This window comes from Oncorhynchus masou, unplaced genomic scaffold (genome assembly GCF_036934945.1).
Source record: "Oncorhynchus masou masou isolate Uvic2021 unplaced genomic scaffold, UVic_Omas_1.1 unplaced_scaffold_4849, whole genome shotgun sequence".
NCBI lineage: Eukaryota > Metazoa > Chordata > Actinopteri > Salmoniformes > Salmonidae > Oncorhynchus > Oncorhynchus masou.
The window spans coordinates 1-25275 of record NW_027011243.1 but is presented as its reverse complement, the minus strand read 5'-3'; the positions used below and the strand labels follow the sequence as shown (position 1 = coordinate 25275).

Here is a 25275-nt window from a genome sequence, read left to right as displayed (position 1 = left end):
AGTATCTGTACTTTACTATTTATATTTATGACAACTTTTACTTCACTCCATTCCTAAAGAAAATCGGTACTTTTTACTCCATACATTTTCCCTGACACCCAAAAGTACTCGTTATATTTTGAATGCTTAGCAGGACAGGAAAATGGTATACTTCAAGCACTTATTAAGAGAACCTCCCTGCTTTGTCACGCCCTGATCTGTTTCACCTGTTCTCGTTATTGTCTCCACCCCCTCCAGGTGTCCCTTATATTCCCCAGTGTATTTTTCCATGTGTTTCCTGTCTCTCTGTGCCAGTTCGTCTTGTATGTTTCCAAGTTAACCAGCGTTTTTCCAGTTCTCCTGCTTTTTGCATTCTCCTTATTCTAGTCCTCCTGGTTTTGACCCTTGTCTGTTTCAGGACTTTGTACCCGCCTGCCTGACCATTTTGCCTGCCGTGACCACTAGTCTGTCTGCCACTCTGTACCTCCTGGACTCTGATCTGGTTTTGACCTTTTTGCCTGTCCACGACCATTCTCTTGCCTACCCCTTTGGATTAATAAACATTGTAAGACTCCAACCATCTGCCTCCTGTGTCTGCATGTGGTCTCGCCTTGTGCCTTGATATGCTTATCCTTACTGACTCTGATTTGGAGGACTCACTAAACATAAATGCTTAATTTGTAAATTATGTCTGAGTGTTGTAGTGTGCCCCTCCTGACTATCTGTAAATAAAAAAAAACAAGAAATGTGTGTTGTGTTTAGCATTAGAATTTTACTCAAGTAGTATTTTACTGGGTGACTTCACTTTTACTTGACTAATTTTCTGTTAAGGTATCTTTTACTCAAGAATGACAATTGGGTACTTTTTCCACCACTGCTATCTCTCTCTCCTCGCTCTCTGTCCCCCTCTCTCTCACATGCTGTAGTGCTATTAAACTGGAAAGCCTATACAGATGAATGAACTACCGATAGTAAAGACTATCAGCAGTACTTCTGCCCTCCAGAGCCAGAGCCTTTACCTTTAGTTTGTGCAGGGTCAGGTCCCCCAGCCTGCAGTAGAGCTTGGTGTAGTATCTAGCCTCCAGGGGGTGCTGCAGTACAGCAGGGCTGAGAGACAGAGACTGAGGGTAGTTCTCTGTCATCTCATACTGCTCCAGACTGTAGTACACTGTAGCCAGACGGTGGTACGCTGCGCGCTCGTTCACACACACACCTGGAGGACAATAACATCGCAGGATGGTTATCTACATGAATGGAATGAACAGATTCAAACCACGATTGGTAGTCCTGGTTATAGGAAGCAGACCAGTAGCTGGAAGCCGAAGGGTTGCTGCTTCAAATCCCGGTCCAGGTAATAAAAGTGCCCCTCCCTCTCTACATCCCTCCCTCCTTCCCCACCTCCCTCCCTCCCTCCCTCCTTCCCTACATTACCTGTTTGGGAACTGATCTGTACAGCCAGAATGGCGTACTGTAGAGCCTCTTCATACTCTTCCTGGGTCATCAGTAGTTCAGTCAGTTTACTCAGCAGTCTGAACTCTGAGTGGACGTCATGGATGCTCCGAGCAAACGGGAGACTGCCGTCCTAAAACAAGAGCAGAGAACCACTGGTGTTATAATGTGTTGCTTTTAACAGGCTCAGGCCATGGTATAAAGCCTGTTATAATGTGTTGCTTTTAACAGGCTCAGGCCATGGTATAACGCCTGTTATAATGTGTTGCTTTTAACAGGCTCAGGCCATGGTATAAAGCTTGTTATAATGTGTTGCTTTTAACAGGCTCAGGCCATGGTATAACGCCTGTTATAATGTGTTGCTTTTAACAGGCTCAGGCCATGGTATAAAGCCTGTTATAATGTGTTGCTTTTAACAGGCTCAGGCCATGGTATAAAGCCTGTTATAATGTGTTGCTTTTAACAGGCTCAGGCCATGTTATAAAGCCTGTTATAATGTGTTGCTTTTAACAGGCTCAGGCCATGGTATAAAGCCTGTTATAATGTGTTGCTTTTAACAGGCTCAGGCCATGGTATAAAGCCTGTTATAATGTGTTGCTTTTAACAGGCTCAGGCCATGGTATAAAGCCTGTTATAATGTGTTGCTTTTAACAGGCTCAGGCCATGGTATAAAGCCTGTTATAATGTGTTGCTTTTAACAGGCTCAGGCCATGGTATAAAGCCTGTTATAATGTGTTGCTTTTAACAGGCTCAGGCCATGGTATAAAGCCTGTTATAATGTGTTGCTTTTAACAGGCTCAGGCCATGGTATAAAGCCTGTTATAATGTGTTGCTTTTAACAGGCTCAGGCCATGGTATAAAGCCTGTTATAATGTGTTGCTTTTAACAGGCTCAGCCATGGTATAAAGCCTGTTATAATGTGTTGCTTTTAACAGGCTCAGGCCATGGTATAACGCCTGTTATAAATGTGTGTAAAATGGCACACTAGTCCAATTAAAATCTTATGTGTCACTCATTTTCCAATTGAATTGAAACTATTATACAGTAACTTTGAAATACATGTTACCAATAAGTCCTAACTATCTGTAATCTCATTGAGGAGATGGACCCTCCACAACCTAATGTCCTCCTCTGGTGATCAATAAAGTTCAATTCAATAGCATCCCCTCATCCACACCCTGTAGAAGGGCAGTGACGCCAGTCTGTTCCTGTGGCCTTTGAAGAAGACGTCTCCTGCCTCCTCGTAGATACTCATGGCGAAGCGAGGGTCATTCATCCTCAGGGCTGTCTTCACCGCTGCCTGCAAGTCATTCAGAATCAATCAATACACCACCATGTTAATCCAGTGCTCTGAGGGAACATCTCGTATGGTATTTACATTTTGGAAAATGCCAAAGTACCAGTACTATAACATGAGCAATATACTTCATTAAACTCTTACCTTCTTGTTTGGCATTTGGATCATGCAACGCAGGATGTGGTAAACAAGGTTTACAGAGAGACAGATATTGTGACATCATATGATAAAACGTGCTATGAAGATGATATGATCCAGTGTGATTATAGGTCAGGTATGGGGAGAAGATTGTTATCACTGTGGTTGTTGACTGATAAGAGTCCATAATGTTCATGTTCATGCAGACACACATAGAGAGACTAATTTACTTCCATCTTTCTCTCCTCTTCTATCTTTCACTCTCCTCTTTGCCTTCTCTACTTCTTCTCCTCCGTCCGTCCCCCTCTCTCATGGTGGTACAGGTCAACCAGTTAATCTTTGTGGATGAGGTAATAGATCTTTCTCTTCCCTTTCTCTCTTCCCCTTTCTCTCTTCCCCTTTCTCTCTTCCCCTTTCTCTCTTCCCCTTTCTCTCTTCCCCCTTTCTCTATTCCCCCTTTCTCTATTCCCCCTTTCTCTCTGGACTCACCTGTAGGTACATGTCCGCCAGTTCATCTTCATGGATGAGGTAGTAGATGCGTCCCACCTGAAGCCAGGTCTCTGACTCTTCCTCTCTCTTCCCCAAGTCAATGGAGATACGCAGACTCTGCTTACTGTAATCCAGAGACTTCCTTGATGATCTGTTTGAAATGAATAACTTTATTAATCCTCAGACACTGCTTACAGTAGTCCAGAGACTTCCTTGATGATCTGTTTGAAATGAATAACTTTTTTAATCCTCAGACACTGCTTAGTGTAGGCCAGTGACTTCCTCGAAGACCTGAGAATAGCAAAACAGTAATTCACTCCAAATAAGTTATTTTGCAGTGTTGATAGGGAGAGAGGGAGATAGAGACACAGCGTGAAAGACAAAGAGAGATCAGAATTGAGACAGATATATAAACCTACTTCTCAGTATTGAGGGAGAGGTAGAGACAGACAGATATATAAACCTACTTCTCAGTATTGAGGGAGAGGTAGAGACAGACAGATATATAAACCTACTTCTCAGTATTGAGGGAGAGGTAGAGACAGACAGACAGATATATAAACCTACTTCTCAGTATTGAGGGAGAGGTAGAGACAGACAGATATATAAACCTACTTCTCAGTATTGAGGGAGAGGTAGAGACAGACAGATATATAAACCTACTTCTCAGTATTGAGGGAGAGGTAGAGACAGACAGATATATAAACCTACTTCTCAGTATTGAGGGAGAGGTAGAGACAGACAGACAGATATATAAACCTACTTCTCAGTACTGAGGGAGAGGTAGAGACAGACAGACAGATATATAAACCTACTTCTCAGTATTGAGGGAGAGGTAGAGACAGACAGATATATAAACCTACTTCTCAGTATTGAGGGAGAGGTAGAGACAGACAGATATATAAACCTACTTCTCAGTATTGAGGGAGAGGTAGAGACAGACAGATATATAAACCTACTTCTCAGTATTGAGGGAGAGGTAGAGACAGACAGATATATAAACCTACTTCTCAGTATTGAGGGAGAGGTAGAGACAGACAGACAGATATATTAACCTACTTCTCAGTACTGAGGGAGAGGTAGAGACAGACAGATATATAAACCTACTTCTCAGTATTGATGGAGAGGTAGAGGCTACTGAGGATCTCTAGATATTCTCCCTCTAGTCTCTTGTCCTTCAGGTCCCTGGACACAGACACACAGTGCTCATAGTAGAGGATACTCTGTCCATACAGCAGCACGTCGGCATAGTGACGACTCAGGACTTTAGCCACCACCATCTGACCTAGAGAGAGAGAGAGGACAGAGGACTGATAGTGGCTACTTTTGATTAACATGCAATAATCGTCATTGGTTGTTGTCTTTCATAGTTTGGTTGAACTAGCGTTAATGTTAGGTTTTGGATTAGGGTTAGTTTTGACATAATAATAATATATCCCATTTAGCAGACGCTTTTGTCCAAAGCGACTTACAAGTCGGCTGGGGCCACTACTTTTACATATGGGTGGCCCCAGCGGGAATCGAACCCACGACGCTTGGCGTTGCAAGCGCCATGCTCTACCGACTGAGCCACACAGGACATATTAGGACAGTATTATTAAATGTGTCAGTTCCTGGCCTGGAGGGTTAGGGTTAAGGTAACTCACTATGGAGGTTCCTGGCCTGGAGGGTTAGGGTTAAGGTAACTCACTATAGAGGTTCCTGGCCTGGAGGGTTAGGGTTAAGGTAACTCACTATGGAGGTTCCTGGCCTGGAGGGTTAGGGTTAAGGTAACTCACTATGGAGGTTCCTGGCCTGGAGGGTTAGGGTTCAGGTAACTCACTATGGAGGTTCCTGGCCTGGAGGGTTAGGGTTAAGGTAACTCACTATGGAGGTTCCTGGCCTGGAGGGTTAGGGTTCAGGTAACTCACTATGGAGGTTCCTGGCCTGGAGGGTTAGGGTTAAGGTAACTCACTATGGAGGTTCCTGGCCTGGAGGGTTAGGGTTAAGGTAACTCACTATGGAGGTTCCTGGCCTGGAGGGTTAGGGTTAAGGTAACTCACTATGGAGGTTCCTGGCCTGTAGGGTTAGGGTTAAGGTAACTCACTATGGAGGTTCCTGGCCTGGAGGGTTAGGGTTAAGGTAACTCACTATGGAGGTTCCTGGCCTGGAGGGTTAGGGTTAAGGTAACTCACTATGGAGGTTCCTGTCCTGGAGGGTTAGGGTTAAGGTAACTCACTATGGAGGTTCCTGGCCTGGAGGGTTAGGGTTAAGGTAACTCACTATAGAGGTTCCTGGCCTGGAGGGTTAGGGTTAAGGTAACTCACTATGGAGGTTCCTGGCCTGGAGGGTTAGGGTTCAGGTAACTCACTATGGAGGTTCCTGGCCTGGAGGCTTAGTGTTAAGGTAACTCACTATGGAGGTTCCTGGCCTGGAGGGTTAGGGTTAAGGTAACTCACTATGGAGGTTCCTGGCCTGGAGGGTTAGGGTTCAGGTAACTCACTCTGGAGGTTCCTGGCCTGGAGGGTTAGGGTTAAGGTAACTCACTATGGAGGTTCCTGGCCTGGAGGGTTAGGGTTCAGGTAACACACTATGGAGGTTCCTGGCCTGGAGGGTTAGGGTTAAGGTAACTCACTATGGAGGTTCCTGGCCTGGAGGGTTAGGGTTAAGGTAACTCACTATGGAGGTTACTGGCCTGGAGGGTTAGGGTTAAGGTAACTCACTATGGAGGTTCCTGGCCTGGAGGGTTAGGGTTAAGGTAACTCACTATGGAGGTTCCTGGCCTGGAGGGTTAGGGTTAAGGTAACTCACTATGGAGGTTCCTGGCCTGGAGGGTTAGGGTTAAGGTAACTCACTATGGAGGTTCCTGGCCTGGAGGGTTAGGGTTAAGGTAACTCACTATAGAGGTTCCTGGCCTGGAGGGTTAGGGTTAAGGTAACTCACTATGGAGGTTCCTGGCCTGGAGGGTTAGGGTTAAGGTAACTCACTATGGAGGTTCCTGGCCTGGAGGGTTAGGGTTAAGGTAACTCACTATGGAGGTTCCTGGCCTGGAGGGTTAGGGTTAAGGTAACTCACTATGGAGGTTCCTGGCCTGGAGGGTTAGGGTTCAGGTAACTCACTATGGAGGTTCCTGGCCTGGAGGGTTAGGGTTAAGGTAACGCACTATGGAGGTTCCTGGCCTGGAGGGTTAGGGTTAAGGTAACTCACTATGGAGGTTCCTGGCCTGGAGGGTTAGGGTTAAGGTAACTCACTATGGAGGTTCCTGGCCTGGAGGGTTAGGGTTAAGGTAACTCACTATGGAGGTTCCTGGCCTGGAGGGTTAGGGTTAAGGTAACTCACTATGGAGGTTCCTGGCCTGGAGGGTTAGGGTTCAGGTAACTCACTATGGAGGTTCCTGGCCTGGAGGGTTAGGGTTAAGGTAACGCACTATGGAGGTTCCTGGCCTGGAGGGTTAGGGTTAAGGTAACTCACTATGGAGGTTCCTGGCCTGGAGGGTTAGGGTTAAGGTAACTCACTATGGAGGTTCCTGGCCTGGAGGGTTAGGGTTAAGGTAACTCACTATGGAGGTTCCTGGCCTGTAGGGTTAGGGTTAAGGTAACTCACTATGGAGGTTACTGGCCTGGAGGGTTAGGGTTAAGGTAACTCACTATGGAGGTTCCTGGCCTGGAGGGTTAGGGTTAAGGTAACTCACTATGGAGGTTCCTGGCCTGGAGGGTTAGGGTTAAGGTAACTCACTATGGAGGTTCCTGGCCTGGAGGGTTAGGGTTAAGGTAACTCACTATGGAGGTTCCTGGCCTGGAGGGTTAGGGTTAAGGTAACTCACTATGGAGTTTCCTGGCCTGGAGGCTTTGGGTTAAGGTAACTCACTATGGAGGTTCCTGGCCTGGAGGGTTAGGGTTAAGGTAACTCACTATGGAGGTTCCTGGCCTGGAGGGTTAGGGTTAAGGTAACTCACTATGGAGGTTCCTGGCCTGGAGGGTTAGGGTTAAGGTAACTCACTATGGAGGTTCCTGGCCTGTAGGGTTAGGGTTAAGGTAACTCACTATGGAGGTTCCTGGCCTGGAGGGTTAGGGTTAAGGTAACTCACTATGGAGGTTCCTGGCCTGGAGGGTTAGGGTTAAGGTAACTCACTATGGAGGTTCCTGGCCTGGAGGGTTAGGGTTAAGGTAACTCACTATGGAGGTTCCTGGCCTGGAGGGTTAGGGTTAAGGTAACTCACTATGGAGGTTCCTGGCCTGGAGGGTTAGGGTTAAGGTAACTCACTATGGAGGTTCCTGGCCTGGAGGGTTAGGGTTAAGGTAACTCACTATGGAGGTTCCTGGCCTGGAGGGTTAGGGTTAAGGTAACTCACTATGGAGGTTCCTGGCCTGGAGGGTTAGGGTTAAGGTAACTCACTATGGAGGTTCCTGGCCTGGAGGGATATGAGGAGTCCCATCTCAAAACACAGCCTGACGTCCTGGCTCCTCCCCCTGTCCTTGTAGCTCCGCCCCAGCCATAGGTAGGTCTGGACGTGCTCCTCGTCAACGGGACTCTCCCAGATCTCCAGGAACAACCACAGAGACCTGAGGGACATACAGTAGGAAACAGTTCCACTCATTCAACGGTTTACGACCGTGTAGAGATACAGACCAGTCTCACTCAGCAGGTTACAACCATGTAGATATACAGACCAGTCTCAACCAGCAGGTTACAACCATGTAGATATACAGACCAGTCTCACTCAGCAGGTTACAACCGTGTAGATATACAGACCAGTCTCACTCAGCAGGTTACAACCGTGTAGATATACAGACCAGTCTCACTCAGCAGGTTACAACCATGTAGATATACAGACCAGTCTCACTCAGCAGGTTACGACCATGTAGAGATACAGACCAGTCTCACTCAGCAGGTTACAACCATGTAGATACAGACCAGTCTTACTCAGCAGGTTACAACCATGTAGATACAGACCAGTCTCACTCAGCAGGTTACAACCATGTAGAGATACAGACCAGTCTCACTCAGCAGGTTACAACCATGTAGATATACAGACCAGTCTCAACCAGCAGGTTACAACCATGTAGATACAGACCAGTCTCACTCAGCAGGTTACAACCATGTAGATATACAGACCAGTCTCACTCAGCAGGTTACAACCATGTAGATATACAGACCAGTCTCAACCAGCAGGTTACAACCGTGTAGATATACAGACCACTCTCACTCAGCAGGTTACAACCATGTAGATACAGACCAGTCTTACTCAGCAGGTTACAACCATGTAGATACAGACCAGTCTCACTCAGCAGGTTACAACCATGTAGAGATACAGACCAGTCTCACTCAGCAGGTTACAACCATGTAGATATACAGACCAGTCTCAACCAGCAGGTTACAACCGTGTAGATATACAGACCAGTCTCACTCAGCAGGTTACAACCATGTAGATATACAGACCAGTCTCACTCAGCAGGTTACGACCATGTAGAGATACAGACCAGTCTCACTCAGCAGGTTACAACCATGTAGATACAGACCAGTCTTACTCAGCAGGTTACAACCATGTAGATACAGACCAGTCTCACTCAGCAGGTTACAACCATGTAGAGATACAGACCAGTCTCACTCAGCAGGTTACAACCATGTAGATATACAGACCAGTCTCAACCAGCAGGTTACAACCATGTAGATACAGACCAGTCTCACTCAGCAGGTTACAACCATGTAGATATACAGACCAGTCTCACTCAGCAGGTTACAACCATGTAGATATACAGACCAGTCTCAACCAGCAGGTTACAACCATGTAGATACAGACCAGTCTCACTCAGCAGGTTACAACCATGTAGATATACAGACCAGTCTCAACCAGCAGGTTACAACCATGTAGATACAGACACTAACATTCTAACATGAACTGTAAAGGATTAATAATATTTAAAACGTAACACTCACGGATGTAAGCATCCATCTACTGTTCACACACACACACACACACAACTGCCCCACTGCCCCATCCGCCCCACACACCCTCCCTCCTTGCTGACCTGAATAGGAATCGTTCTGCCAGTGTGGGTGCCCCCACGCCCAGTGCCAGGCAGCCCAGGTTGGCGAGGGCCAGGGCCTGGTTCCTCTGGTTGCCACTCTCCCTGGAGATGGTGAGGGCGTGGTGGAGGTGGCTTCCGGCCTCTGCGATGCGACCCTGTCGCCGCAGACACAGAGCCAGCAGGTTGTGGACCACTCCCCTCTGGGTCGGGCTATCTGTACCCTGAAAGAAAGGAGAGGAGATAGAGGTATGGATGATTCATTGATAACAAGATCTTTACAAGTCCTGTTAAAGACTACTGTAACATGAGCAGGTGGCAAGACAGAGCTGCTACCTTGTTCCTTACATCTGACCAGTTCTTTCAGAGCTAAACAAGTGTGCAGTGAATAGGGACTAGGGGTCAATGTTGACTATGGTAATAATACTCACAATAGTTTAGAGATATCTGTAATGTAGTTAGTTACCTTTAATAGTTACCTGTAGAGACCGTAGTTACCTGTAGAGACTGTAGTTACCTGTAGAGACCGTAGTTACCTGTAAAGATCGCAGTTACCTGTAAAGATCGCAGTTACCTGTAGAGACCGTAGTTACCTGTAGAGACCGTAGTTACCTGTAGAGACCGTAGTTACCTGTAGAGACCGTAGTTACCTGTAGAGACCGTAGTTACCTGTAGAGACCGTAGTTACCTGTAGAGACCGTAGTTACCTGTAAAGATCGTAGTTACCTGTAGAGATCGCAGTTACCTGTAAAGATCGCAGTTACCTGTAGAGACCGTAGTTACCTGTAGAGACTGTAGTTACCTGTAGAGATCGTAGTTACCTGTAGAGACCGTAGTTACCTGTAAAGATCGCAGTTACCTGTAGAGACCGTAGTTACCTGTAGAGACCGTAGTTACCTGTAGAGACTGTAGTTACCTGTAGAGACCGTAGTTACCTGTAGAGACCGTAGTTACCTGTAGAGACCGTAGTTACCTGTAGAGACCGTAGTTACCTGTAGAGACCGTAGTTACCTGTAAAGATCGTAGTTACCTGTAGAGATCGCAGTTACCTGTAAAGATCGCAGTTACCTGTAGAGACCGTAGTTACCTGTAGAGACTGTAGTTACCTGTAGAGACCGTAGTTACCTGTAGAGACCGTAGTTACCTGTAAAGATCGCAGTTACCTGTAGAGATCGCAGTTACCTGTAGAGACCGTAGTTACCTGTAGAGACTGTAGTTACCTGTAGAGACCGTAGTTACCTGTAGAGACCGTAGTTACCTGTAAAGATCGCAGTTACCTGTAGAGACCGTAGTTACCTGTAGAGACCGTAGTTACCTGTAGAGACCGTAGTTACCTGTAGAGACCGTAGTTACCTGTAAAGATCGCAGTTACCTGTAGAGACCGTAGTTACCTGTAGAGACCGTAGTTACCTGTAGAGACCGTAGTTACCTGTAAAGATCGCAGTTACCTGTAAAGATTGCAGTTACCTGTAGAGACCGTAGTTACCTGTAGAGACTTTAGTTACCTGTAGACACTGTAGTTACCTGTAGACACTGTAGTTACCTGTAGACACTGCAGTTACCTGTAGATACTGTAATTACCTGTAGAGACTGTAGTTACCTGTAGAGAGTGCATTTACCTGTAGAGACTTGTAATGGTTTTCTGTAGGTGAAAGAGAGTCGGAACAAAATGCGGCGTGTCTGTTGCGATCCATGTTTAATAAAACTGTGGGCGATTCCCTGATCCACCTCTATGCAGACGACGCCATTCTATAGACTTCTGGCCCGTCCTTGGACACTGTGCTATCTAACCTCCAAACGAGCTTCAATGCCATACAACACTCCTTCCGTGGCCTCCAACTGCTCTTAAACGCTAGTGAAACCAAATGCATGCTTTTCAACCGTTCGCTGCCTGCACCCGCACGCCTGACTAGCATCACCACCCTGGATGGTTCCGACCTTAAATATGTGGACATCTATAAGTACCTAGGTGTCTGGCTAGACTGTAAACTCTCCTTCCAGACTCATATCAAACATCTCCAATTGAAAATCAAATCTAGAGTCGGCTTTCTATTCCGCAACAAAGCCTCATTCTACCGATCCTCGACTTCGGCGATGTCATCTACAAAATTGCTTCCAACACTCTACTCAGCAAACTGGATGCAGTTTATCACAGTGCCATCCGTTTTGTCACTAAAGCACCTTATACCACCCACCACTGCGACCTGTATGCTCTAGTCGGCTGGCCCTCGCTACATATTCGCCGCCAGACCCACTGGCTCCAGGTCATCTACAAGTCCATGCTATGTAAAGCTCCGCCTTATCTCAGTTCACTGGTCACGATGGCAACACCCACCTGTAGCACGCGCTCCAGCAGGTGTATCTCACTGATCATCCCTAAAGCCAACACCTCATTTGGCCGCCTTTCGTTCCAGTTCTCTGCTGCCTGTGACTGGAACGAATTGTAAAATCGCTGAAGTTGGAGACTTTTATCTCCTCACCAACTTCAAACATCTGCTATCTGAGCAGCTAACCGATCGCTGCAGCTGTACATAGTCTATCAGTAAATAGCCCACCCATTTTTACCTACCTCATCCCCATACTGTTTTTATTTATTTACTTTTCTGCTCTTTTGCACACCAGTATCTCTACCTGTACATGACCATCTGATCATTGATCACTCCAGTGTTAATCTGCAAAACTGTAATTATTCGCCTACCTCCTCATGCCTTTTGCACACAATGTATATAGACTCCCTTTTCTTTCTACTGTGTTATTGACTTGTTTATTGTTTACTCCATGTGTAACTCTGTGTTGTCTGTTTACACTGCTATGCTTTATCTTGGCCAGGTCGCAGTTGTAAATGAGAACTTGTTCTCAACTAGCCTACCTGGTTAAACAAAGGTGAAATATTTTTTTTTAAATTAATTAAAAAGAGACTGTAGTTACCTGTAGAGACTGCAGTTAGCTGTAGAGACTGTATTGACCTGTAGAGACTGCAGTTACCTGTAGATACTGTACTTACCTGTAGAGACTGTATTTACCTGTAGAGAATTTGGTTACCTGCAGAGATTGTGGTTACCTGTAGAGACTGTAGTTACATGTAGAGACTGTAGTTACATGTAGAGACTGTAGTTACCTGTAGAGACTGTTGAGACTGCAGTTACCTGTAGAGACTGTAGTTACCTGTATTGACTGTATTTACCTGTAGAGACTGTAGTTACCTGTATTGACTGTATTTACCTGTAGAGACTACAGTTACCTGTAGAGACTGTAGTTACCTGTAGAGACTGTATTTACCTGTAGAGAATTTGGTTACCTGCAGAGACTGTAGTTACCTGTAGAGATTGTAGTTACATGTAGAGACTGTAGTTACATGTAGAGACTGTAGTTACCTGTAGAGACTGTAGTTACCTGTAGACACTGTAGTTACCTGTAGACACTGTAGTTACCTGTGGAGACTGTAGTTACCTGTAGACACTGTAGTTACCTGTAGAGACCGTAGTTACCTGTAGAGACTGTAGTTACCTGTAGACACTGTAGTTACATGTAGAGACTGTAGTTACATGTAGAGACTGTAGTTACCTGTAGAGACTGCAGTTAGCTGTAGAGACTGTAGTTATCTGTAGAGACTGTAGTTATATGTAGAGACTGTAGTTACCTGTAGAGACTGACTGTAGTTACCCATAGAGATTGACTGTAGTTACCTGTAGAGACTGTAGTTACCTGTAGAGACTGTAGTTACCTGTAGAGACTGCAGTTACCTGTATTGACTGTATTTACCTGTAGAGACTACAGTTAGCTGTAGAGACTGTAGTTACCTGTAGAGACTGACTGTAGTTACCTTTAGAGACTGTAGTTACCTGTAGAGACTGACTGGAGTTACCCAAAGAGACTGACTGTAGTTACCCGTAGAGACTGACTGTAGTTACCCGTAGAGACTGACTGTAGTTACCCGTAGAGACTGACTGTAGTTACCCGTAGAGACTGACTGTAGTTACCCGTAGAGACTGACTGTAGTTACCCGTAGAGACTGACTGTAGTTACCCGTAGAGACTGTAGTTACCTGTAGAGACTGACTGTAGTTACCTGTAGAGACTGACTGTAGTTACCCGTAGAGACTGACTGTAGTTACCTGTAGAGACTGACTGTAGTTACCTGTAGAGACTGACTGTAGTTACCCGTAGAGACTGACTGTAGTTACCTGTAGAGACTGACTGTAGTTACCCGTAGAGACTGACTGTAGTTACCTGTAGAGACTGCAGTAGTGGCTGCAAGGTGTGCTGTGCCCTCTCAGGCTCTCCCGTCAGGACTAACAACCATCCCAGCAGTACTGAAGCCTCGAACCCCTCTTCCTCGTTGATACCTCCCCCGGTCTGTACAGCCTGCTGGGCACAGGGCAGGGCCTTCACCAGGGCGCCGTGTTGCTGGTACACACAGGCCAAACCCAGACACAGGTCTCTCTGGGTCTTAAGGTCCTCTCCCCGCTCCGCAATGGCCAGAGCCTGCTGAAGATACACCACGATCTGGGCGGGGAGAAGAGACGTCCCCCTCTTTCCATCGCGGATTCAGACGCACCTATGGAAAATGTACATGTAAAACATTTAAAGAACGATATGTTATTTAGAATTTTTTGGTTTGTGTGTCGGATATTTCCAATGTGTCTGTTGTATACTTTGTATCAACATGTCATTTGTTTTTGGAATATTAGAATGTGATGACCTAACAAACAACCCGTAGCCTACCGAGTTCCTGCTGAACAGTTCTATCCTGTGGAAGGCGTCCTGTAGTGAGTGCTCCTGTCCAGAGTCCAGGCTGAGGGCTGCCAGGGCCAGGTAGGGCATGTATTTACGGTGGTAGAGCCGGGACAGGAGCCAGTTGAGGTCCAGGGGGGCGATGGGGCGCCCCTCCTCAGCAGACAGGGTAACAGTGAGGAACTGGAGGCGCTCCACGAAGGGCAGGGCGTCATCTATCTTTCTGTATTAATAATCGTCAAAATAATAACTAGATATTTGATTTATAACAAACTTTTCACAGATATATCGAAACAAAGGACATAGAGTGTGTCCAACATGGCGCCCCATGGCACCCTTTGACCTGGTCAAAAGAATTGCACTATATAGGGAATTGGATGCCATTTGGGAGCTTTGACAACACCAACCTAAGGAGAAGGAAGAGGCTGGCGGTGAGGTAACAGACCCGTGCCTCCAGGTGTTTGTCTCCTTCCACCACAGATCTCCGCAGCACCAGCATCAGCAGCTCAAACTCATCCAGGGAGGTGAAGGTGTGTCTGGGGAGACAGAGGAGCAGAGCACTGGCCTTCTCCAGGGTGGGGGGCAGCTTGTCGGCCATCTTCTGTTTGAGGTAGATGGCTGTGAGGTTGGTGTAGAGGGCGAAGGAGGAGAGGGAGGTCAGAGAAACCGTCAACAGAGACGCCAAGGGCTTCCTCGTAATACACACGGGCCTGGGAGAGAGGGATGGGAGATTAACATTTAAGTTAATTTAAGAGCACACTCATATGTGTGCTCTTAAATTAACATTTAGTGCTCTTATGTGCTCTTAAATTAACATATTATGCATGTGTGTTTGTGTGTATGCATAAATGTGTGTGTGCATGTGTACATACTCTAGTGTTCCTCCCTTCTGCCCTACCTGGGAGTACTTGAGCTTCTTGGCGCAGAGCCTCCCCAGTAGGAAGCATGCCCGTCGGTGTGCCCAGGCCATGCCCGTTCTCTTAGCCCCCTCCCTGACAATCTCCAGGTGGCCCAGTAACTCCTCCTCACTCTGTCCTGAGAACGTCAGCCACAGGAAGGAGTGGTTTAGGTCATACAGGGGCAGGAAGTCCTCCTGGAGGAGAGGAGAGGAGAGGAGAAGAGAAGAGAAGAGAAGAGAAGAGAGGAGAGGAGAGGAGAGGAGAGGAGAGGAGAAGAGAAGAGAAGAGAAGAGAAGAGAGGAGAGGAGAGGAGAGGAGAGGAGGAGAGAGAAGAGAAGAAGAGAAGAGAGGAGAGGAGAGGAGGGAGAGGAGAGGAGGGGAGGAGAGGAGAGGGAGAGGGAGAGGGAGAGGAGAGGAGAAGAGAAGAGAAGAGAGGAGAGTAGAGGAGAGGAGAGGAGAGGAGAAGAGAGGAGAGAGAGAGGAGAGGAGAGGAGAGGAGAAGAGAGGAGAGGAGAGGGAGAGGAGAGGGGAGAGGAGAGGGAGAGAGAAAGAGAGGAGAGGGAGAGGGAGAGGAGAAGGGAGAGAGAAGAGAGGAGAGGGAGAGGAGAGGGAGAGGAGAGGGAGAGGGAGAGGGAGAGGGAGAGGAGAGGGAGAGGAGAGGGAGGGAGAGGGAGAGAGAAGAGAAAGAGGAGAGGAGGGAGAGGGAGAAGGAAGAGAAGAGAAGAGAAGAGAGAGGGAGAGGAGAGGGGAGAGGAGAGGAGAGGAGAGGAGAGGGAGAGGAGAGGAGAGGAGAGAAGGAGAAGGAAGAGAAGAGAGGAGAGGAGAGGAGGAGAGGAGAGGAGAGGAGAGGAGAGGAGAGGAGGAGAGGAGAGGAGGAGAGGGAGGGAGAGAGGAGAGGAGGAGGAGGAGAGGAGAGGGAGAGGATGGAAAATTAATATAATAGATTACTTTATTGACAATCAACAGTGAATTAAAATACAAACACAACTATACAAACCAGACACAAACCCCTAAATCTCTTCAATTTCAAAACAGTGGTTCTTTGACCTCTCACCTGGAAGTGATGCATGTTGAGCAGAGTCAGGGTTGGGTCACAGAACTCTGACTCCACCCCTCCCAGCTCCCTCCTCCATGAAAAGGGGTGGGTCTTCCTGGAACTCATTCATCTCTCTGAAGGTGTCGTCCAGACTGAAGGACAGCAACTCCCCGTCACCGCCACGCCCCAAAGCATTCTGGGAGGCGTAGAAGGAGGGGCGGGGCGATGAGTGAGAGAGAGAGGGGCGAGGGGAGGAGTGGTAGGGGGGTGTAGCGTCACTCTTCTCTGAGATGATGGACTGTCGGGCGCTGGCGGGGGGCTTATGCTCTGAGAGAGAAACATATGAACACTGAATGTAAAGGTTTCGGTACACTGTATATGAAAATCCATGTACTGTACATTAGAAATGTAGCTATGAAACTTCCTTGACTCTCCTAGCAGTTCAGCTTGGTGCTGCAATATGTGCCTGTTCAACAAATTAATAAAATATTATCTCCCTTGTCATGGGCGCAACATTGGTTTTATATGTTTTTTTTAATTTATCCAGTCGGATTAACACTCCAAACAGTCTACCCGACCACTCGGAGGAGTCTGCATGGTCTAGGGAAAATGAAAGGTAAGCAAAAAGTGAAACATTAGGGAAGAAAAGTAAAGAGTTTGACTATGTATAGAGTTCCCCTTTTAGTGTTCTGGCCTACTTATCTACAGCTGTCAGGGAGAAAATGTTCTTGGCTTTGACTGAGACAGAAGGATATATCGACCTCTAAACAATCTTCTACCATTCAGCTGAGGTTGTATTAAACAATCTGATGAACAATGTATTAACTTTCATAAATATCTTATTACCCTGTTAATAGATAACGTATTACTAACCTTGTTTTGGTTGGTTTCTGATGTATGTAAAGTCAGACTGATCCAGTCTATCTGCAGGAAGAAATATATATTTCACTGGTGTTTCACATACAGTGGTTCTTCCTTTTAAAAGTTGCTTGGTAATGCAGCACAGACTGCGGGCTCACGCAGAATTCCACGGCACATTACTTAACTGTCAGCCATTGTTGCCATTTATGCTCGTTAATGCTAGTTTGACCACCAGAGGGCGTCTTTGAGAAGCTAAATTATTGAAATGAAATGGGGCTGTAGGCCTAAGGGTCCTCTGTACTGCAGCTGTTTTAGCATAACTTACCTATTGATAAAGCATACAGTACAGGTCTTTAAATACAGTCAAGCAGCACTCAGTATAACACAGTGGTTCCCTACCTACAATAGTCTGACAGTACTCAGTATAACACAGTGGTTCCCTACCTACAATAGTCTGACAGTACTCAGTATAACACAGTGGTTCCCTACCTACAATAGTCTGACAGTACTCAGTATAACACAGTGGTTCCCTACCTACAATAGTCTGACAGTACTCAGTATAACACAGTGGTTCCCTACCTACAATAGTCTGACAGTACTCAGTATAACACAGTGGTTCCCTACCTACAATAGTCTGACAGTACTCAGTATAACACAGTGGTTCCCTACCTACAATAGTCTGACAGTACTCAGTATAACACAGTGGTTCCCTACCTACAATAGTCTGACAGTACTCAGTATAACACAGTGGTTCCCTACCTACAATAGTCTGACAGTACTCAGTAGAACAAAGTGGTTCCCTACCTACAATAGTCTGACAGTACTCAGTATAACACAGTGGTTCCCTACCTACAATAGTCTGACAGTACTCAGTATAACACAGTGGTTCCCTACCTACAATAGTCTGACAGTACTCAGTATAACACAGTGGTTCCCTACCTACAATAGTCTGACAGTACTCAGTATAACACAGTGGTTCCCTACCTACAATAGTCTGACAGTACTCAGTATAACACAGTGGTTCCCTACCTACAATAGTCTGACAGTACTCAGTATAACACAGTGGTTCCCTACCTACAATAGTCTGACAGTACTCAGTATAACACAGTGGTTCCCTACCTACAATAGTCTGACAGTACTCAGTATAACACAGTGGTTCCCTACCTACAATAGTCTGACAGTACTCAGTATAACACAGTGGTTCCCTACCTACAATAGTCTGACAGTACTCAGTATAACACAGTGGTTCCCTACCTACAATAGTCTGACAGTACTCAGTATAACACAGTGGTTCCCTACCTACAATAGTCTGACAGCACTCAGTAATTCCCTATACTGTATAGACTGAGGGATCCTCTCCTACCTAGTCTGTAGACAGTACTGATGTCAGAGGAGAAGAGTCTCTCTAGGAGGCCGCTGTCTCTGGGTTCACTACTGCAGGGGTTAATCTGGGCCATTGACGCACGTTCCTCCTCACTCAGAAACACCAGTTGTCTGTCTCTGACAAGGAGGAGAGAGAGCGAGAGTGAGAGGGCAGAGAGAGGGAGTGGAGAGAGACAAAGAAAGCATTATCACCCACATGACTGCTCTCAACCACCCATCCATCCCTCCCCTTCCATCTCTCTATCCCTCCACCCAACCCTCCATCCCTCCCCCTTCCATCTCTCTATCCCTCCACCCAACCCTCCATCCCTCCCCCTTCCATCTCTATCCCTCCACCCAACCCTCCATCCCTCCATCCTTCCATCTCTCTATCCCTCTACCCAACCCTCCATCCCTCCCCTTCCATCTCTCTATCCCTCCACCCAACCCTCCATACCTCCCCTTCCATCCCCCCACCCCCACCCCTCCATCTCTACACCTCCCTCCCTTTACCCCTACACCCCTCTGCAACCATTTATCCTTCCATCCCTGCCCTCTTCATCTCTCTACTTCTCCACCCCACCACCCCTCCATCTCTCTACTCCTCCATCCCCCATCCCCCCACCCCTCCATCTCTCTACTCCTCCATCCCCCATCCCCCATCTCTCTACTCCTCCATCCCCCATCCCCCCACCCCTCCATCTCTACTACTCCTCCATCCCCCATCCCCCCACCTCTCTACTCCTCCATCCCCCATCCCCCACCCCTCCATCTCTCTACTCCTCCATCCCCCCATCCCCCCCGCTCCATCTCTCTACTCCTCCATCCCCCATCCCCCCATCCCCCACCCCTCCATCTCTCTACTCCTCCATCCCCCTACCCCTCCATCTCTCTACTCCTCCACCCCCACCCCTCCATCTCTCTACTCCTCCATCCCCCACCCCTCCATCTCTCTACTCCTCCATCCCCCCATCCCCCCACTCCTCCATCTCTCTACTCCTCCATCCCCCATCCCCCCACCCCTCCATCTCTCTACTCCTCCACCCCCACCCCTCCATCTCTACTCCTCCACCCCCCATCCCCCACCCCTCCATTTCTCTAGTCATCCATCTCCCCACCCTCCATCTCTCTACTCCTCCATCCCCCATCCCCCCACACCTCCATCTCTCTACTCCTCCATCCCCCACCCCTCCATCTCTCTACTCCTCCACCTCCATCCCCCCACCCCTCCATCTCTCCATCTCTCTACTCCTCCACCCCCATCCCCCCACCCCTCCATCTCTCTACTCCTCCATCCCCCATCCCCTTACCCCTCCATCGCTCTACTCCTCCATCCCCCCATCACCCCACCCCTCCATCTCTCTACTCCTCCATCCCCACATCCCCCCACACCTCCATTGCTCTACTCCTCCATCCCCCATCCCCCCAACCCTCCATCTCTCTACTCCTCCATCCCCCATCCCCCACCCCTCCATCGCTCTACTCCTCCATCCCCCATCACCTCACCCCTCCATCTCTCTACTCCTCCATCCCCCCATCCCCCACACCTCCATCGCTCTACTCCTCCATCCCTCCATCCCCCCACCCCTCCCCCTGAAGCCTCTACTATTAACAACAGATAAACAGATAGACCAGGTAAATGTGAACATGACACATTGTCCACTGTCCTAACTGTTCCTATAAGACTGAGAACAGTTGAGGGGTGAATAAATACATGTTTTGAAAGAAAATAGATATTTTGAAAATTAGATTGTGCACAAATAAGTTGGGAACACATAATTGTGGAAAAAAAATAGTATTTGTGTTAAAAATAACTGTTCTCAGCAAAACTATTATAAATTCATAATATTATTCACAGTGGTTTGGTATTGTGATACTGTTGTCTATAGCCCTCACAGTGTTTTGGTATTGTAATACTGTTTTCTATAGCCCTCACAGTGGTTTGGTATTGTAGTACTGTTGTCAAATCAAATCGAATCAAATGTATTTGTCACATACACATGGTTAGCAGATGTTAATGCTAGTGTAGCGAAATGCTTGTGCTTCTAGTTCCGACATTGCAGTAATAACCAATGAGTAATCTAACCTATAGCCCTCACAGTGGTTTGGTATTGTGATACTGTTGTCTATAGCCCTCACAGTGGTTTGGTATTGTGATACTGTTGTCTATAGCCCTCACAGTGGTTTGGTATTGTGATACTGTTGTCTATAGCCCTCACAGTGGTTTGGTATTGTAATACTGTCATGTATAGCCCTCACAGTGGTTTGGTATTGTGATACTGTTGTCTATAGCCCTCACAGTGGTTTGGTATTGTAATACTGTTGTCTATAGCCCTCACAGTGGTTTGGTATTGTAATACTGTTGTCTATAGCCCTCACAGTGGTTTGGTATTGTAGTACTGTTGTCAAATCAAATCGAATCAAATGTATTTGTCACATACACATGGTTAGCAGATGTTAATGCTAGTGTAGCGAAATCCTTGTGCTTCTAGTTCCGACATTGCAGTAATAACCAACGAGTAATCTAACCTATAGCCCTCACAGTGGTTTGGTATTGTGATACTGTTGTCTATAGCCCTCACAGTGGTTTGGTATTGTGATACTGTTGTCTATAGCCCTCACAGTGGTTTGGTATTGTGATACTGTTGTCTATAGCCCTCACAGTGGTTTGGTATTGTAATACTGTTGTCTATAGCCCTCACAGTGGTTTGGTATTGTGATACTGTTGTCTATAGCCCTCACAGTGGTTTGGTATTGTGATACTGTTGTCTATAGCCCTCACAGTGGTTTGGTATTGTAATACTGTTGTCTATAGCCCTCACAGTGGTTTGGTATTGTGATACTGTTGTCTATAGCCCTCACAGTGGTTTGGTATTGTGATACTGTTGTCTATAGCCCTCACAGTGGTTTGGTATTGTAATACTGTTGTCTATAGCCCTCACAGTGGTTTGGTATTGTGATACTGTTGTCTATAGCCCTCACAGTGGTTTGGTATTGTAATACTGTCATGTATAGCCCTCACAGTGGTTTGGTATTGTAATGCTGTTATGTATAGCCCTCACAGTGGTTTGGTATTGTAATGCTGTCATGTATAGCCCTCACAGTGGTTTGGTATTGTAATGCTGTCATGTATAGCCCTCACAGTGGTTTGGTATTGTAATGCTGTTATGTGTAGCCCTCACAGTGGTTTGGTATTGTAATGCTGTTATGTATAGCCCTCACAGTGGTTTGGTATTGTAATGCTGTCATGTATAGCCCTCACAGTGGTTTGGTATTGTAATGCTGTTATGTTTAGCCCTCACATTGGTTTGGTATTGTAATGCTTTTATGCCATCAAACCCCTGCAACTTATCCAGAACGCTGCAGCCCACCTGGTTCTCTCATGTCACCCCGCTCCTCCACACACTGCACTGATTTCCAGTCAAAGCTCACATCCACTACAAGATCAGGGTGCTTACCTACAGACCAGCAAGAGGAACTGCCCCTCCCTATGCTCAAACCCTACACCCCATCCCGAGCTCTCCGTTCTGCCACATCTGGTCTCTTGGCCTCCTACCCCTATGGGAGGGCAGGTCCCGCTCAGCCCAGTCCAAGCTCTTCTCTGGCCTGGCGCCGTAGTGGTGGAACCAGCTTCCCCTGAAGTTAGGACAACATTCCCTGCCCAACTTACAAAACCCCTGAAACTCTGCCTCCTCAATGAGTATCTTAATAATCCCCCTCCTCACCTCGACCCCCACTTCTAGCTCTGACTTTGCTGACAGCTACTTTATTGAGGAAAAGTGTATTTAATATGCCTGTGATATGTGGTTGTCCCACCTAGCTATCTTCAGATGAATGCACTCACTTCAAGTCGCTCTGGATAAGAGTGTCTGCTGAATGACTAAACATTTTACATTGAAATGTCTTGCTCTTACGGGGGTTTGGCGTTGAGTGGCTTGACGTGAGCCTTGTGTACGAAGCCGGTGTTTCCTGTAGAGCAGTGTGTTCCTATGAACATGTCCAGACCTCGGAGTAGCATCCCCTGTATCTCAATCACGTCACCTCGACTCAGCTGGAGCTCATCACAACCTACTGGGTTGTGGTCCACTACAGCCTCACAGGATCCGCTTACTGCAAGGGGAGGGGAGAGGAGAGGGGGTTGGAGGAAATACCTAGTATGTGTAATGAACACTGGCCATGGCATGAGTGTAGTGTGCTGTAGAACCCTGTCGGTTCCTGCCCTCATCTATAGGGTGATGAAACTGTCCTCTCTCTGAAGGGTTAGGTTTAGGGTAGGGTAAGGGCCTCACCTATAGGGTGATGAAACTGTCATCTCTCTGAAGGGTTAGGTTTAGGGTAAGGGCCTCACCTATAGGGTGATGAAACTGTCATCTCTCTGAAGGGTTAGGTTTAGGGTAAGGGCCTCACCTATAGGGTGATGAAACTGTCATCTCTCTGAAGGGTTCGGTTTAGGGTAAGGGACTCACCTATAGGGTGATGAAACTGTCATCTCTCTGAAGGGTTAGGTTTAGGGTAAGGGACTCACCTATAGGGTGATGAAACTGTCCTCTCTCTGAAGGGTTAGGTTTAGGGTAAGGGCCTCACCTATAGGGTGATCAAACTGTCATCTCTCTGAGGGGTTAGGTTTAGGGTAAGGGCCTCACCTACAGGGTGGTCAAAATGTCCTCTCTCTGAAGGGTTAGGTTTAGGGTTAGGTTTAGGGTAAAGGCCTCAACTATAGGGTGGTCAAATTGTCCTCTCTCTGAAGTGTTAGGTTTAGGGTTAGGTTTAGGGTAAGGGTAAGGGCCTCACCTATAGGGTGATCAAATTGTCCTCTCTCTGAAGTGTTAGGTTTAGGGTTAGGTTTAGGGTAAGGGTAAGGGCCTCACCTATAGGTTGGTCAAATTGTCCTCTCTCTGAAGGGTTAGGTTTAGGGTAAGGGCCTCACCTATAGGTTGGTCAAATTGTCCTCTCTCTGAAGGGTTAGGTTTAGGGTAAGGGCCTCACCTATAGGGTGATCAAATTGTCCTCTCTCTGAAGGGTTAGGTTTAGGGTTAGGTTTAGGGTAAGGGTAAGGGCCTCACCTATAGGTTGGTCAAATTGTCCTCTCTCTGAAGGGGAGCATCCGGCACAGTCAGAGTACTTCCTCAGAAACCACCTACACAAACAGGAAACACATCAGCTTGGGACAAAATGGCTGCCATATTTCCCTACAAAATATAAGACGAGAGGAAACACAAGTGTGAAAATGAAGGATAGAGGTTGATAGCTTATAGGGTGACTGAGTATGTCACTGTGTCATGTTATAAGGTGTACATACAGCATAGAATGTATTGTGACTTACTGGTAGAAGGGGTATAGGGTAGGGGGTTGGGACTAGGTAACTCACTGGTAGAAGGGGTATAGGTTAGGGGGCAGGGACTAGGTAACTCACTGGTAGAAGGGGTATAGGTTAGGGAGTAGAGAATAGGTAATTCACTGTTAGAAGGGGTATAGGTTAGGGACTAGGTAACTCACTGGTAGAAGGGGTATAGGTTAGGGACTAGGTAACTCACTGGTAGAAGGGGTATAGGTTAGGGACTAGGTAACTCACTGGTAGAAGGGGTATAGGTTAGGGACTAGGTAACTCACTGGTAGAAGGGGTATAGGTTAGGGACTAGGTAACTCACTGGTAGAAGGGGTATAGGTTAGGGACTAGGTAACTCACTGGTAGAAGGGGTATGGGTTAGGGAGTAGAGAATAGGTAATTCACTGTTAGAAGGGGTATAGGTTAGGGACTAGGTAACTCACTGGTAGAAGGGGTATAGGTTAGGGACTAGGTAACTCACTGGTAGAAGGGGTATAGGTTAGGGAGTAGAGAATAGGTAACTCACTGGTAGAAGGGGTATAGGTTATGGACTAGGTAACTCACTGGTAGAAGGGGTATAGGTTAGGGACTAGGTAACTCACTGGTAGAAGGGGTACAGGTTAGGGACTAGGTAACTCACTGGTAGAAGGGGTATAGGTTAGGGACTAGGTAACTCACTGGTAGAAGGGGTACAGGTTAGGGACTAGGTAACTCACTGGTAGAAGGGGTATAGGTTAGGGACTAGGTAACTCACTGGTAGAAGGGTACAGGTTAGGGACTAGGTAACTCACAGGTTTAGGGACTAGGTAACTCACTGGTAGAAGGGGTATAGGTTAGGGACTAGGTAACTCACTGGTAAGAAGGGGTACAGGTTAGGGACTAGGTAACTCACTGGTAGAAGGGGTATAGGTTAGGGACTAGGTAACTCACTGAGTAGAAGGGGGGTATAGGTTAGGGACGAGGTAACTCACTGGTAGAAGGGGTATACGTTAGGGACTAGGTAACTCACTGGTAGAAGGGGTACAGGTTAGGGACTAGGTAACTCACTGGTAGAAGGGAATTGGAGTTAGGGACTAGGTAACTCACTGGTAGAAGGGGTATAGGTTAGGGACTAGGTAACTCACTGGTAGAAGGGGTATAGGTTAGGGATGAGGTAACTCACTGGTAGAAGGGGTATAGGTTAGGGACTAGGTAACTCACTGGTAGAAGGGGTACAGGTTAGGGACTAGGTAACTCACTGGTAGAAGGGGTATAGGTTAGGGACGAGGTAACTCACTGGTAGAAGGGGTATAGGTTAGGGTTAGGTAACTCACTGGTAAAGGGGGGTACAGGTTAGGGACTACAGGTTAGGGACTAGGTAACTCACTGGTAGAAGGGGTACAGGTTAGGGACTAGGTAACTCACTGGTAGAAGGGGTACAGGTTAGGGACTAGGTAACTCACTGGTAGAAGGGGTACAGGTTAGGGACTAGGTAACTCACTGGTAGAAGGGGTATAGGTTAGGGACTAGGTAACTCACTGGTAGAAGGGGTACAGGTTAGGGACTAGGTAACTCACTGGTAGAAGGGGTACAGGTTAGGGACTAGGTAACTCACTGGTAGAAGGGGTATAGGTTAGGGACGAGGTAACTCACTGGTAGAAGGGGTATAGGTTAGGGACTAGGTAACTCACTGGTAGAAGGGGTACAGGTTAGGGACTAGGT

At 47.0% G+C, this 25275-nt stretch overlaps 1 pseudogene; it reads right to left on the bottom strand.

The window, feature by feature from the left end:
- Positions 1 to 40: 40 nt before the first annotated feature.
- LOC135535347 (SH3 domain and tetratricopeptide repeat-containing protein 2-like) lies at positions 41 to 23385 on the bottom strand (annotated as a pseudogene).
- Between the last annotated feature and the right edge of the window lie 1890 nt (positions 23386 to 25275).